At 45.8% G+C, this 16,046-nt stretch overlaps 1 protein-coding gene across 1 annotated transcript in view; it reads left to right on the forward strand.

Moving 5' to 3' along the window:
• Positions 1 to 16,046, forward strand: part of LOC134980268 (dual specificity protein kinase CLK2-like) — a 76,396-nt gene that overhangs the window by 27,052 nt on the left and 33,298 nt on the right. Inside the window, exons 4-6 of the transcript XR_010190367.1 lie at positions 6,969 to 7,146; positions 10,455 to 10,520; positions 11,974 to 13,684. The gene's annotated coding sequence lies outside the window, so the exon portion shown is untranslated. The remainder of the gene's footprint in view (positions 1 to 6,968; positions 7,147 to 10,454; positions 10,521 to 11,973; positions 13,685 to 16,046) is intronic.

A 16,046-nucleotide genomic window follows, 5' to 3' on the forward strand; every position in this document is an offset into this window, starting at 1 on the left:
TGCGCAGTGAACACATCTCTGACCCAATGTGCCTTCTGCACATGCTTACCATTGTGTCACCGCCGCTAGTGGAACTACAAGTCCTACTGAATATATACAAATGTGTCCTCCTCATACATCTAGCTCAATATGCCACGCAGCACAAGATGCCTGGCGTGAGTGAGCCGCCAGGTCCCGTGCAACTCAGCTAGTGTGGCATCTTAGTAGCAATGAAAAGCAATGCAACTAGGATGCACAAGGAGACTGCTGATTAATTTGATATGAAACTTGTATTTCTCTATCGTCCTAGTGGATGCTGGGGTTCCTGAAAGGACCATGGGGGAATAGCGGCTCCGCAGGAGACAGGGCACAAAAGTAAAGCTTTCCGATCAGGTGGTGTGCACTGGCTCCTCCCCCTATGACCCTCCTCCAAGCCAGTTAGATTTTTGTGCCCGGCCGAGAAGGGTGCAATCTAGGTGGCTCTCCTAAAGAGCTGCTTAGAGAAAGTTTAGCTTAGGTTTTTTATTTTACAGTGAGTCCTGCTGGCAACAGGATCACTGCAACGAGGGACTTAGGGGAGAAGAAGTGAACTCACCTGCGTGCAGGATGGATTGGCTTCTTGGCTACTGGACATCAGCTCCAGAGGGACGATCACAGGTACAGCCTGGATGGTCACCGGAGCCTCGCCGCCGGCCCCCTTGCAGATGCTGAAACATGAAGAGGTCCAGAATCGGCGGCAGAAGACTCCTCAGTCTTCTAAAGGTAGCGCACAGCACTGCAGCTGTGCGCCATTTTCCTCTCAGCACACTTCACACGGCAGTCACTGAGGGTGCAGGGCGCTGGGAGGGGAGCGCCCTGGGAGGCAAATGAAAACCTATTTGGCTATATGGAGATATTTAACCCCTGCCAGAATACACTAAAGAGCGGGAGACGAGCCCGCCGGAAAAGGGGCGGGGCCTATCTCCTCAGCACACAGCGCCATTTTCCTTACACAGCTCCGCTGGTCAGGACGGCTCCCAGGTCTCTCCCCTGCACTGCACTACAGAAACAGGGTAAAACAAGAGAGGGGGGGCAAAATAGTGGCAAAAATTATATTATAAAAGCAGCTATACAGGGAGCACTTATTATAAGGCTATCCCTGTCATATATAGCGCTTTTGGTGTGTGCTGGCAAACTCTCCCTCTGTCTCCCCAAAGGGCTAGTGGGGTCCTGTCTTCGTTAAGAGCATTCCCTGTGTGTCTGCTGTGTGTCGGTACGTGTGTGTCGACATGTATGAGGACGATATTGGTGTGGAGGCGGAGCAATTGCCAAATATGGGGATGTCACCTCCTAGGGGGTCGACACCAGAATGGATGCCTTTATTTATGGAATTACGGGATAGTGTCAACACGCTAAAGCAGTCGTTTGTCGACATGAGACGGCCGGACAATCAGTTAGTGCCTGTCCAGGCGCCTCAAACACCGTCAGGGGCTGTAAAACGCCCTTTGCCTCAGTCGGTCGACACAGACCCAGACACAGGCACTGATTCCAGTGGCGACGGTGACGAATCAACCGTATTTTCCAGTAGGGCCACACGTTATATGATTTTGGCAATGAAGGAGGCGTTACATTTAGCTGATACTACTGGTACCACTAAACAGGGTATTATGTGGGGTGTGAAAAAACTACCTATAGTTTTTCCTGAATCAGAAGAACTAAATGATGTATGTGATGAAGCGTGGGTTGCCCCCGATAAAAAGATGCTAATTTCAAAGAAGTTATTAGCTTTATACCCTTTCCCGTCAGAGGTTAGGGCGCGCTGGGAAACACCTCCTAGGGTGGATAAGGCGCTCACACGCTTATCTAAACAAGTGGCGTTACCCTCTCCTGAGAGGGCCGCACTTAAAGATCCAACAGATAGGAGGATGGAAAATATCCAAAAAAGTATATACACACATACAGGTGTTATACTACGACCAGCTATAGCGTCAGCCTGGATGTGCAGTGCTGGAGTAGTTTGGTCAGAGTCCCTGATTGAAAATATTGATACCCTGGATAGGGACAATGTTTTACTGTCTTTAGAGCAAATAAAGGATGCATTTCTTTATATGCGTGATGCACAGAGGGATATCTGCACACTGGCATCACGGGTAAGTGCTATGTCCATTTCGGCCAGAAGAAGTTTATGGACGCGACAGTGGTCAGGCGATGCGGACTCAAAACGGCATATGGAAGTTTTGCCGTATAAAGGGGAGGAGTTATTTGGAGTCGGTCTATCAGATTTGGTGGCCACGGCTACAGCCGGGAAATCCACCTTTTTACCTCAAGCTACTCCCCAACAGAAAAAGACACCGACTTTTCAACCGCAGTCCTTTCGTTCCTTTAAAAACAAGAGAGCAAAGGGATATTCATATCTGCCACGAGGCAGAGGAAGGGGGAAGAGACACCAACAGGCAGCTCCTTCCCAGGAACAGAAGCCCTCCCCCGCTTCTACAAAAGCCTCAGCATGACGCTGGGGCTTCTCAAGCGGACTCGGGGGCGGTGGGCGGTCGTCTCAAGCATTTCAGCGCGCAGTGGGCTCACTCGCAGGTAGATCCCTGGATCCTGCAGATAATATCTCAGGGGTACAGGTTGGAACTAGAGACAGATCCGCCTCGCCGTTTCCTGAAGTCTGCTTTACCAACGTCCCCCTCCGAAAGGGAGACGGTTTTGGAAGCCATTCACAAGCTGTACTCTCAGCAGGTGATAGTCAAGGTACCTCTTCTACAACAGGGAAAGGGGTATTATTCCACTCTATTTGTGGTACCGAAGCCGGACGGCTCGGTAAGACCTATTCTAAATCTGAAGTCCTTGAACCTGTACATAAAGAAGTTCAAGTTCAAAATGGAGTCACTCAGAGCAGTGATAGCGAACCTGGAAGAAGGGGACTTTATGGTGTCCTTGGACATCAAGGATGCGTACCTCCACGTTCCAATTTACCCCTCACACCAGGGGTACCTCAGGTTCGTTGTACAAAACTGTCACTATCAGTTTCAGACGCTGCCGTTCGGATTGTCCACGGCACCTCGGGTCTTTACAAAGGTAATGGCCGAGATGATGATTCTTCTTCGAAGAAAAGGCGTATTAATTATCCCATACTTGGACGATCTCCTAATAAGGGCAAGGTCCAGAGAACAGCTAGAGAGGGGATTAGCACTGTCTCAAGAAGTGCTAAAACAGCACGGCTGGATTCTGAATATTCCAAAATCCCAGTTAATGCCGACAACTCGTCTGCTGTTCCTAGGGATGATTCTGGACACGGTTCAGAAAAAGGTTTTTCTCCCGGAGGAAAAAGCCAAGGAGTTGTCCGAGCTTGTCAGGAACCTCCTAAAACCAGGAAAGGTGTCTGTACATCAATGCACAAGAGTCCTGGGAAAAATGGTGGCTTCTTACGAAGCAATTCCATTCGGCAGATTCCATGCACGAATTTTCCAGAGGGATCTGTTAGACAAATGGTCAGGGTCGCATCTTCAGATGCACCAGCGGATAACCCTGTCTCCAAGGACAAGGGTATCTCTTCTGTGGTGGTTGCAGAGTGCTCATCTATTGGAGGGCCGCAGATTCGGCATACAGGATTGGATCCTGGTGACCACGGACGCCAGCCTGAGAGGCTGGGGAGCAGTCACACAAGGAAGAAACTTCCAGGGAGTGTGGACGAGCCTGGAAACGTCTCTTCACATAAACATTCTGGAACTAAGAGCAATCTACAATGCTCTAAGCCAGGCAGAACCTCTGCTTCAAGGAAAACCGGTGTTGATCCAGTCGGACAACATCACGGCAGTCGCCCATGTGAACAGACAGGGCGGCACAAGAAGCAGGAGTGCAATGGCAGAAGCTGCAAGGATTCTTCGCTGGGCAGAGAATCATGTGATAGCACTGTCAGCAGTGTTCATCCCGGGAGTGGACAACTGGGAAGCAGACTTCCTCAGCAGACACGACCTTCACCCGGGAGAGTGGGGACTTCATCCGGAAGTCTTCCACATGCTGGTAACCCGTTGGGAAAGACCAATGGTGGACATGATGGCATCTCGCCTCAACAAAAAACTGGACAGGTATTGCGCCAGGTCAAGAGATCCGCAGGCAATAGCTGTGGACGCGCTGGTAACGCCTTGGGTGTACCAGTCGGTGTATGTGTTTCCTCCTCTGCCTCTCATACCAAAAGTATTGAGAATTATACGGCAAAGAGGCGTAAGAACGATACTAGTGGTTCTGGATTGGCCAAGAAGGACTTGGTACCCGGAACTTCAAGAGATGATCACGGAAGATCCGTGGCCTCTACCTCTAAGGAGGGACTTGCTTCAGCAGGGTCCCTGTCTGTTTCAAGACTTACCGCGGCTGCGTTTGACGGCATGGCGGTTGAACGCCGGATCCTAAAGGAAAAAGGCATGCCGGAAGAAGTCATTCCTACTTTGATTAAAGCAAGGAAGGAAGTAACCGTGCAACACTATCACCGCATTTGGCGAAGATATGTTGCGTGGTGCGAGGATCGGAGTGCTCCGACGGAGGAATTTCAACTGGGTCGATTCCTACATTTCCTGCAATCAGGATTGTCTATGGGTCTCAAATTGGGATCTATTAAGGTTCAAATTTCGGCCCTGTCGATTTTCTTTCAAAAAGAATTGGCTTCAGTTCCTGAAGTCCAGACTTTTGTTAAGGGAGTGCTGCATATACAGCCTCCTGTGGTGCCTCCAGTGGCACCGTGGGATCTCAATGTGGTTTTGGAATTTCTAAAATCTCATTGGTTTGAACCACTAAAAAAGGTGGATTTAAAATATCTCACATGGAAAGTGACCATGTTACTAGCCCTGGCTTCGGCCAGGAGAGTGTCAGAACTGGCAGCTTTATCTTACAAAAGCCCATATCTGATTTTCCATTCGGACAGGGCAGAACTGCGGACTCGTCCGCATTTTCTCCCTAAGGTGGTGTCAGCATTTCATCTGAACCAGCCTATTGTAGTGCCTGCGGCTACAAGTGACTTGGAGGACTCCAAGTTACTGGACGTTGTCAGAGCATTAAAAATATATATTGCAAGGACAGCTGGAGTCAGAAAATCTGACTCGTTGTTTATATTGTATGCACCCAACAAGATGGGTGCTCCTGCGTCTAAGCAGACGATTGCTCGTTGGATCTGTAGCACAATCCAACTTGCACATTCTGTGGCAGGCCTGCCACAGCCTAAATCTGTAAAGGCCCACTCCACAAGGAAGGTGGGCTCATCTTGGGCGGCTGCCCGAGGGGTCTCGGCATTACAACTTTGCCGAGCAGCTACGTGGTCAGGGGAGAACACGTTTGTAAAATTTTACAAATTTGATACTCTGGCTAAGGAGGACCTGGAGTTCTCTCATTCGGTGCTGCAGAGTCATCCGCACTCTCCCGCCCGTTTGGGAGCTTTGGTATAATCCCCATGGTCCTTTCAGGAACCCCAGCATCCACTAGGACGATAGAGAAAATAAGAATTTACTTACCGATAATTCTATTTCTCGGAGTCCGTAGTGGATGCTGGGCGCCCATCCCAAGTGCGGATTATCTGCAATAATTGTACATAGTTATTGTTAACTAATTCGGGTTATTGTTAGGAAGCCATCTTTCAGAGGCTCCTCTGTTATCATACTGTTAACTGGTTTTGATCACAAGTTGTACGGTGTGATTGGTGTGGCTGGTATGAGTCTTACCCGGGATTCAAAATTCCTCCCTTATTGTGTACGCTCGTCCGGGCACAGTACCTAACTGGCTTGGAGGAGGGTCATAGGGGGAGGAGCCAGTGCACACCACCTGATCGGAAAGCTTTACTTTTGTGCCCTGTCTCCTGCGGAGCCGCTATTCCCCCATGGTCCTTTCAGGAACCCCAGCATCCACTACGGACTCCGAGAAATAGAATTATCGGTAAGTAAATTCTTATTATTGTCCCTCATTCCGAATTGTTCGCTCGCTAGCTGCTTTTAGCAGCATTGCACACGCTAGGCCGCCGCCCTCTGGGAGTATATTTTAGCTTAGCAGAATTGCCAACGAAAGATTAGCAGAATTGCGAATAGAGAATTCTTAGCAGTTTCTGAGTACCTCGAGACTAAGTCCTACACTGCGATCAGCTCAGCCCATTTCGTTCCTGGTTTGATGTCACAAACACGCCCTGCGTTCGGCCAGCCACTCCCCCGTTTCTCCAGACACTCGCGCGTTTTATCCTGGCACGCCTGCGTTTTTCCGCACACTCCCAGAAAACGGTCAGTTTCTGCCCAGAAACACCCACTTCCTGTCAATCACACCCTGATCATTTCAACGATGAAAAATCTTTGTTCGGCCGTGAGTAAATCTACTAAGTTTTGTGCATTTTTGCCTTAATCACTCCGTTGCGAAAATTGTCAACGAGCGAACAACTCGGAATGACCCCCATTGTGTATGACTGAGTCTGTATATGTTTCAGCAATGTTAGCTTTGTAGCATTCTATTAATATTAATAGTTTATTATGTTAAATAAACTCTGGATCCTCTGCAGTTTAGGATATAGACAAAAGTTGGAGTGCGACCTCATCTCTGACAACTTCAACTAAGAGACCTCACCTGTATTTTGCCTTTATAAATCCTCAGTCCTACCGAGCTTTGCTCGAGCAATGTTTGCATTTCTGCTGCTCTGTTGGTGATAGTAGGTCTTGTTATGTTTGCCTGTTCCTCCGTCACAACCCTACCTTCTCCAAACAACTGAATAAAGCCCTCACAGTTCCACCTTCTTCAAATGATCAACTTTGCCTTCATCCCATCCAACACAATTCTTCCTTATCTAAACTCTTTGACTTTAGCTATGTCCCACACAACCCGTTCTCTCAGGAGAAAGTGACTTGGCCAGACATGGTGTGTCTATGATAATTACTCTAGAAAACAAATTACACCATTGTAGTTTGTAGGTGACTGGGAAACTTATTTAGATATATTCATGAGATACTGTACTTTTATGTTCACATTTATTATTTGTGTTCTAGAGCTACCCAAAAATGAAAGAAGACCTTGGCGTCACCAGATTTTCTACACAGTTGGTACATGACATTTTCAAGGAAGGAAGAGATGCTGTTCTAGGATTTTGGGAAAGCCTTCATGCAGTACAGAGGGATCACCCACATCCTAATTGGATTGAGATTTTGAGTGAATTAATCAATACAGGTAGAATAGAAAAACAAATTATCCTAATTTGGAATAAATATATAAGATTATGTCGTTGTTATAAGTAGTCTAAATCAGAGTTTCCCAAACTCCGCCATTACAGTCCAGCTTTTAAGAATATCCATGCTTGAGTCCACATGGTTAAATCAAATTGACTGAGATACTAATTAAGTCACCTATGCTCAAGAATGAATCTCCTTAAAACCTGGACTGTAATGGAGGAGTTTGGGAAACGCTGGGCTAAGGGATAATTTAGATGGATTTACAATGAAACTGGGAGTAACTGAGCTTTGAATTGAGGGGGGGAGGGGGTTACACAGGGAAAAATTCTGCCAAACATTTAGGGCCACCTAGAATCCGATAAGAGACTATATAAAGACTTTGGGGAAAGAGACAAAGGTTATGCCATAAAACTAAACTATGCAACCGGTAAGGAAATCAATGTCATGCTGGTCATAGATCATGAATAACCTTATCTGCATCACTTATGCTACTTATATGAATTCATTGTTAATAAAAAGTTCACATTGTCTATAAGCTTTTTTTCTTCTTTAGCGCTTTCCCACACCCCGCAGGACATCCCCATGACCTTTATCATGTAACACCTCTAGCTGCTTCCTCCAGGTCTGCAGTCCTGGTTCCTAGTCTGGAATAGCTAAATGGGCTCTCCCATGGATGGTGCTAGGAGACTTAAGGGATCTTCGATAACCCTAATGGTCTCTTCTGGGTAAATAAAAATGAATGTATAAAAAAGTGACAAAAGAAGTAAAACAAGATAAAACAACAACATGTACCAAGGGGACATCCTGAATTCCATATCGGCCCTTTATAAAGGCTCCACGGCAGAAATCTTTAGCAATGGTTTCCTTTCTTCCCCTTTTCCACTTACTAATGGCACCAGGCTCCCCCTTAATGTTTGTTTTGGCAATTGAGCCACTGGCTTAGACATTCCGCTTGTTCCATGACTTCCCAGGGCTTGTGGTTCATGACACATCCTACAAACTATGCCTCTATGCGGATGATGTTTTTATTTGTGACTGGCCTTAATACCTTATTTTATGCTCTACAGACTTTTTTGGATTGCTGTAGAGCAGCTTCATATTGTAAATTTAACACCACCAAATCGTTGTCAAGGTTTTTGATGTTAACTGTACCCCCTTACTTACCCATTTGTTGACTTTAGCTACAGCCTGGATGACCCACAAAGTCTCATGGTTAGGCTGTTTAGCGGCATTTAAAATGATGCTACTACCCAAGTTAATGTACTTGTTTTGTGCTATTCCCTATGCTGTATCTCGTCAGCTCTTGGTCTCTATTAAAAAAATGATGCTTTCTTATGTGTGGAAGCGGAGGGCTCCTTGCATTGTGATCACGTGTATGGTTCACTCTTTCTGATTTAGCTTGATACCATGAGGCAGCATTGCTCTCCCAAATGAGTAATTTGTTTATTATCCCCCCCCCCACTTCAAGCCATGGAATGACCTGGAGAGTGCCCTCACTTCTGGCTTTCCTACATTTTGTTTCTGAGCTCCCTACCTGAAGTGTGTCTTTTAAAGCCCTTGATATGATGCTTCCACACCTCCATGTCTCTTATTGGCTTTGTCTGGGCATTACAACTTTAGTGGACTTTTACTCCTTGTCCTCCATTTTCCATTTCCCATATTTGTGTTAAATTCAGGTTAGGGCTAATACTACGCCTGCTGTTTTTCACACAACCCCACCTCAGTTTTTCAGATTGTCTTCTACTGTTTCTCATGAAGCCATATCCTACTGGTATCACCTCATCTCATCATCTTAAATCCCCTATTCAATTACATTGAGAAATGTGTCCAATGAATCCAACGTACTTTTACCCTCAAACAGTGGGAATCCATCCACCTTTCCTCCTTTTCCCTATTGAAGTGCACATTAAGCTCTTGCATATACTTTACCTGACCCCTACTAAACTCCATAGGCTATGGCCCACATGTTCTAAACTCTGCTGGTAACTCTGCCACATTTAGGATGCAATTATGCAATTTTTTGGGATTGTCCTGTGTTGTGCCCTTTCTGGATGGAGGCATTTAAACTCATAAAGATGTGTTGGGAATTACCCTCACTTCTGGGCTTGCCCTAGCCCTTCTGCATTGGTACCCCCTATTAGTCCCCAAGTCTGATCACTACATCCTCAGCCATATTCTCATATTGGCCAAAGCCACCATTGCACAGCTTTGGAAGTCCTCCTCCTCTGCCCCCCTTTTGATGAAGTAATCACCAATTTCACTATGAGATGGAGACCCGAAAGGTTCTACACCCTAAGGCCGCCTCCTCTCCCTTTGTGAAATAGTTTCCCTAGCACCTGTTCATAACCGAGGGTGGCGGTTCTCCCCCTAAGTCTATGGAAGCAAACTGTCCCTCTCCTGAGTTTGACCTGAATGAATGCCCTGCCTCTGAACCTGATATTTAAACTCCTGCAGTCCACCACCTCTTGCCTATATGTACATTTCCTCTCTGTACTACTCCACTAGTGGGCCTGCCTTGCCTTCTCATTTGCTTATTTTTATTATTGTCACACTGTATACTGATATTTTATGCCATAAATATCTTTGAGTGTCTTGTATTACCATGGTCTACCCAATTTCTAAGGTCTGCCCAATTTCTGTCATGCGCAGCAAAAGCCCCCCTCTTAAGGCCCCGCAGCAAATGATGGGACAGGTGTTAGCTGAAGAGTATGGAGGACCTGTCGGGAAGGGACTGGGAGTATGTATACAGCCAATGCAGGGGGCAGATCAGTGGGTTGACCAATATATATATATATATATAATATTATAGAAACATTTAACAATAAGTCATAATCCCAACTGCATTGCCGGCAATAGGGAACCATCAAAAGCCTTTCTGACTGCAGCGCAGAATTCCAGGCTTTGGTGAGTCCATGCTTGGTGGATGTGCCATGCACAATACTTAACTGCCTGTAGCTAGCAGAGGTAGACAGCAAGCAATAGAGTAGAGGACACAGATGAGAAGGAGGATGTCGTTGGACCTCACCATAAGGTGAATCTTGTGAAATGCCGGCAACATATTCATTAGCGTCACTGTGATACTAAATAAAACACGCCACCGATATTAAGTATTGGAATTTAATAAAGCCTTTAATGTCAAAGAAATTCCAAGTATGTCCTGAAGAAAGTATATGAGATTTGCTAGGAAATATTACAAAGCACTTTCCATCCAAGACGACTCAGCGCAAATCCTTAAATATGGCCCTGGTCACTGGTTTGTAAAACACCTCTGGCCTTGTTGAGGATAATAATTTTTTTTATTTTTAGGTGATACGCTGGTGCAGCAGATCCTGCTGGATAAAAACGGGCACAACTTGCCCCCAGAGGTGAAAGGTAAATAACCTAATTATTAAACATAGCAAAGACCTCATATTAGAAAAATCTGCATACATATCCGGGGTGCGGTTCAATAGATCTATAGTAAAAAGATAAACAGTCAGCAGGTCAACACCAAATGGTCCACAGGGTCAAAGGGTGAACACGAAAATAGTCATTACATTTTGTTTTGTTATTTTGTATGTTTCACCATATATTCACTCACCATGCTTCGTGCAAGGGGCCCACTGCGCTTGGCACAGGATACTTATTCCCTCTCGTAGGTCACGCTGCTCCCAATATCGTTGCTCTTCGTTCCTAATCCATAGAGTTGAAAAGTGAAATGAAGATCGCCTGCTGTATTAAATGGCATCGTGCACAACCGGCCATCATGGTGATGTCTGTGAGCACACGGCAGAGAGTAGAATATTTCCTTTAATGTTTTTAGCTTTTGGATGTGTTTGAAACACTTTCTGCTTCCCAGATGAATGTACCAATTCAAATAAAATAAAGATACTGTAATGTAAGAGACAAGGGTGGTCATTCAGAGTTGTTCGCTCGCTAGCAGTTTTTAGCAGCCGTGCAAACGCTAAGCCGCCGCCCTCTGGGAGTGTATGTTAGCTTAACAGAAGTGCAAACGAATGGATCGCAGAGCTGCTACAAAAAAAATAGTGCAGTTTCAGAGCAGCTCCAGACCTACTCAGCACTTGCGATCACTTCAGACTGTTCAGTTCCTGTTTTGATGTCACGAACACGCCCCGGCGTTCTCCCAGCCACGCCTGCGTTTTTTCGAACACTCCCCAAAAACGGTCAGTTGACACCCAGAAACGCCCACTACATGTCAATCACTCTTCGGCGAGCAGTGCGACTGAAAATCTTCGATAGACCTTGTGTAAAACTGCGTCGGCCGTTGTGAAAGTACATCGCGCATGCGCATTGTGCCGCATACGTATGCGCAGAAGTGCCGCTTTTTTGCCTGATCGCTGCGCAGTGACCGAAAACAGCTAGCGAACAACTCGGAATGACCACCAATATCTTAATAACCAGAAAACTACAGAATGTAAGCAATTAGCATATTTCTATATAAATATATAAAATGTTTAGCAACTATTTAACAAAGACAAAGGGGCTGTTAATGAGTCGGATGGATCTCTGCGCACGGGCGCAAATGGTGGGTCTTTTCATACAGGGCGTGCGCAGATGTGAATTAATACATATTTGCTTATGTCAATCCTATTCTGAGATGGTCTTTCCATGAAATTGGGTTTTTGGGGAGGGGACTGGGCATCAAGGGAGTGACATGGATGTGTATCAAAAGATCCATGTGTATGGGGAAGGGAAGCCTGTTCCTGGCTTCCTTTGAACTACTGTACATCCACTTTGTATGCAACTCAGAATCCGCCCCATGATGCATATTCTATTTAAAAAAATAACATTTTTAAATTTTTTTTTTTTTATTAAACTTCTACAGATATTCAGGAAAGGCATAGGCAACATCTTCTGGAGAAAACTCAGAGCTACGTGGAACACAAACCCCCAGGGTCTACCCAGGAACAGCAACAGTTCTACATTTCTGAACGTTACATCAAATTGATTGTTGTCTCTACCGATCATTTCAGACAGCGTCCTCAGAATGAGCTGGTGCACACTGGGCAGAAACACGAGAAATACTTAAAGAAGCAACAGAATGAGCTGAAACATATTTATCTCGATAGGTTGTTCCACTGGTGTCACGAATCAAAATGTGTGCCACATAGAGTAATGGTGAGCGGAGTACCGGGCATTGGGAAGACCACACTGATGCAGAAGTTTGTCTATGACTGGGTGCATAGAAAACTCTATCAGAGATTTGCCTTTGTCTTCTTCTTCAAATTCCGTGAGCTGAACAGACTGGAGAAGACCAGCTTGGAGGAGATGGTCCTTCAGCAATATCCATACCTTCAGAGTCAGCTTGGAAATATCTTACAGGATCCAGAAAAACTGCTCTTTATATTTGATGGCTTAGATGAAAGCATTCACCAAATGGATTTCACATCAAAGAAAGTGTGCAGCAATCCAAAACAGGTGGAAGATACAAACACAATTGTTGGTTGCTTATTGAAAGACTTTCTTCTTAAGGGTTGCTCTGTGCTAATGACCAGTCGTCCAACCAAACTAGTAGCAATTGATACTAATGTCTTCCAACGAGTAACTGAAATTATGGGCTTCTTTTTTAGGGAAAGACAGATGTACTTTGAACATTTCTTCAGAAACAAGGAACTGTCGGAGAAGGCGTTTGATTATGTCAGGGAGAATGACGCACTCTACACTTTCTGTTATATCCCATCCTACTGTTGGATCATCTGTACGGTACTATCAATGTGCTTCAAGGCCCAACCGGCAAACCATGAGCAGCTGATGTTAATATTGCCCAAAACAGTAACTCAACTCTTTGGGACTTTTGTCGCCAACATTCTGTCCAATCACAGCCAGGATAAATGTGGTGCTCGCGAACTGGTGAAGTCCATTGGGTGGATGGCAGAACATGGAGTAATGAATCATCTTCTTATATTTGATAAGCGAGATTTGGGATCTTTCAGTATAGATGATTCCTCCCGTCTCTTGTCAAGTTTCATGATGGAATCTGACCAACCACCTAATATCACCTATTCCTTCTTACATCTCACCATCCAGGAGTTCCTTGCAGCATTGTTTCACTATCTTGATAATTGTCCGGAAAAGTTGAAAAAGTCTCTACAGAAAGCCCAATCTTTTGAAGACTGTCGTGGGGAAGTTTTTGTTCGTTTTCTTTGTGGTCTATCGGATGTGTCCACCAGATCCATTCTGAAACCTTACCTAGGAGAATTTACCAGTCAGTCATCCAGGGACGTCATCACCTGGCTTCAGAAACATCGCCATGAATTAGATGCTCTACTCACAAATGAACAGGACAAAAGGAAGACTCTGAATTTATTCACCTATTTCTATGAATCTAAAAATAAGGCTCTAGTATATGAAACTCTCGGACCCAACAGAAAATTAGATTTTAATCGTTTCTCCTTGACGCCTCTTGATTGCACAGTCTTGTCATTTATTCTTGAGTCCTGCAGACATACAGAGGAGCTCGATGTTAGCAGTTGCTCAATTGCAAATGAGGGACTGGAGAGGCTTGCTCCAAATCTACACACAGTTGTAGACCTCAGGTAAAATTTGAGCTAATGTAACAAAGAAGCAAGCAGCCTACATTCTTTACACTCTGCTCACTAGAAAAAGATAGCGATCAATGGGGGTGATTACGACTTGATCGTAACTGTGCTCATTTTAGCACAGCTACGATTAGGAACACAGACATGCAGGGGGACGCCTAGCCCGCCCCGCATGTCAGTCCCTGCACCGTCGCTGAAGTACAAAAGCATCGAACAACGGCGATGCTTCTGTACTTCAAGAGTAGCTCCCAGCCGGCGCAGCTTTTGCGTGCTGGGCGGGAGCTACTCGTCGCTGCCTGGCTCGCAGCGGCTGCATGTGACATCACAAAGCCGCTGCGGTCTGCCCCCCCCGCCGGACCATGCCCACAAAACGGCAGCCGTCAATCAGGCAGAGGCCATCGCTAGGCAACGCCAGCCATCGGCTGTCAGCCATGCGCCAGCGCACTGCAGCGCCGGCGCATGCACAGTTCTGATCTGATCGCTGCGCTGCAAAGAACTGCAGCGAGCGATCAGGTCAGAATGACCCCCAATGTTTCCTTTACATGCGATGCTGGCTTATAACTTCTTATATTTCAGAAATTCATTACTCAGGTTCATTGTTTGTTACAATAAATGATTATGATATAAGTCACAACTGCATCAAACATTTAACATTTTCATTTCGTTTATGGGGGGTCATTCCGAGTTGTTCACTTGTTGCCGATTTTCGCAACGGAGCGATTAAGGCCAAAATGCGCATGCGCATGGTACGCAGTGCGCATGCACTAAGTATTTTATCACAAAACTTAGTAGATTTACTCACGTCCGAACAAAGAATTTTCATCGTTCTGGTGATCGGAGTGTGATTGACAGGAAGTGGGTGTTTCTGGGCGGAAACCGACCGTTTTCAGGGAGTGTGTGGAAAAACGCAGGCGTGCCAGGATAAAACGCGGGAGTGTCTGGAGAAACGGGGGAGTGGCTGGCCGAACGCAGGGCGTGTTTGTGACATCAAACCAGGAACGAAACGGCCTGAGCTGATCGCAGTGTAGGAGTAAGTCTCCAGCTACTCAGAAACTGCTAAGAAATATTTATTCACAATTCTGCTAATCTTTCGTTCGCAATTCTGCTAAGCTAAGATCCACTCCCAGAGGGCGGCGGCCTAGCGTGTGCAATGCTGCTAAAAGCAGCTAGCGAGCGAACAACTCGGAATGAGGGCCATGGTTCACACATATGACAAATCTTTTACTACATGCCGATATTAAAGAAAAAACAAAAGCTCATAAGAAGCCTGGCATTTCTACTCCAGTGGGAGTTTTCACAGTGGAGTACGGACTGAAACAGCTGAAGTATAGTAAAGGGTGAAACGTGGTGAGGACGAAAGTTAAATAAAAACGTATGGCCAAATGTAATGACACCTAAGTTCAGCGGCCATGTGGGATGACGGATGAACGCAGATGTTTTTTTAAAGGGTCAATCAATTACAAGGCAAAACCATGCCTTGTTAGTGATTGCCCCTTTAAAAAAAACGTCCGAGTTCATCCGGTACCCCGCAAGGCCGCCGAACTTTGGTGTCATTACATTCGGCCAATAGATTTTGACGGCAGATAAGAACCACTTGGCCCATCTAGTTTGCCCCTTTTTTAACCATATTTTTACCTAAAACTCTATTTGATCCTTGGGGGTCATTCCGAGTTGATCGCTCGCTCCGGATTTTCGCAGTGCAGCGATTATGGCAGAACGGGGCTAATCTGCGCATGCGTATGCATCACAGTGCGCACGCGCGTCGTACAAGTACAAAGAGCATTATGGCTTTGCACAAGTTCTAGCGACACTTCCATTCGCACAGCCGAACGCAAGGAGATTGACAGGAAGTGGGAGTTTCTGGGTGTCAACTGACCGTGTTCTGGGAGTATTTGGAAAAACGCATGAGTGGCCGGGCGTTTGCAGGGCCGGTATCTGACGTTAATTCCGGGACCTTCGTCGCAGTGATGATCGCACAGAATAAGTAACTACAGGGCTGGTCTTGTTTTGCACAAAATGTGTTTGCTGCCGCGCGGCTGCACAGGCGTTCGCACTCCTGCAAAGTGAAAATACACTCCCCCTTGGGCGGTGACTATGCGTTTGCACGGCTGCTAAAAGTAGCTAGCGAGCGATCAACTCAGAATAAGGGCACTTATTTATTTGTTAGGATATCCTTATGTCTATTCCATGCATGTCTACCCTGTTGCATATCTTTGTGTCATCTTCAAAAAGGCATAGTTTCCCTTCAATACCATTTGCAATGTCACCAAAAAAGATATTAAAAATCTCTGGTTTAAGTACAGATCCCTGGGGTACTCCACTGGTAACATTTCCCTCCTGTGAATGCACTCCATTTACT

This window comes from Pseudophryne corroboree, chromosome 12, assembly GCF_028390025.1.
Source record: "Pseudophryne corroboree isolate aPseCor3 chromosome 12, aPseCor3.hap2, whole genome shotgun sequence".
In the NCBI taxonomy this organism is placed as follows: Eukaryota; Metazoa; Chordata; class Amphibia; order Anura; family Myobatrachidae; genus Pseudophryne; species Pseudophryne corroboree.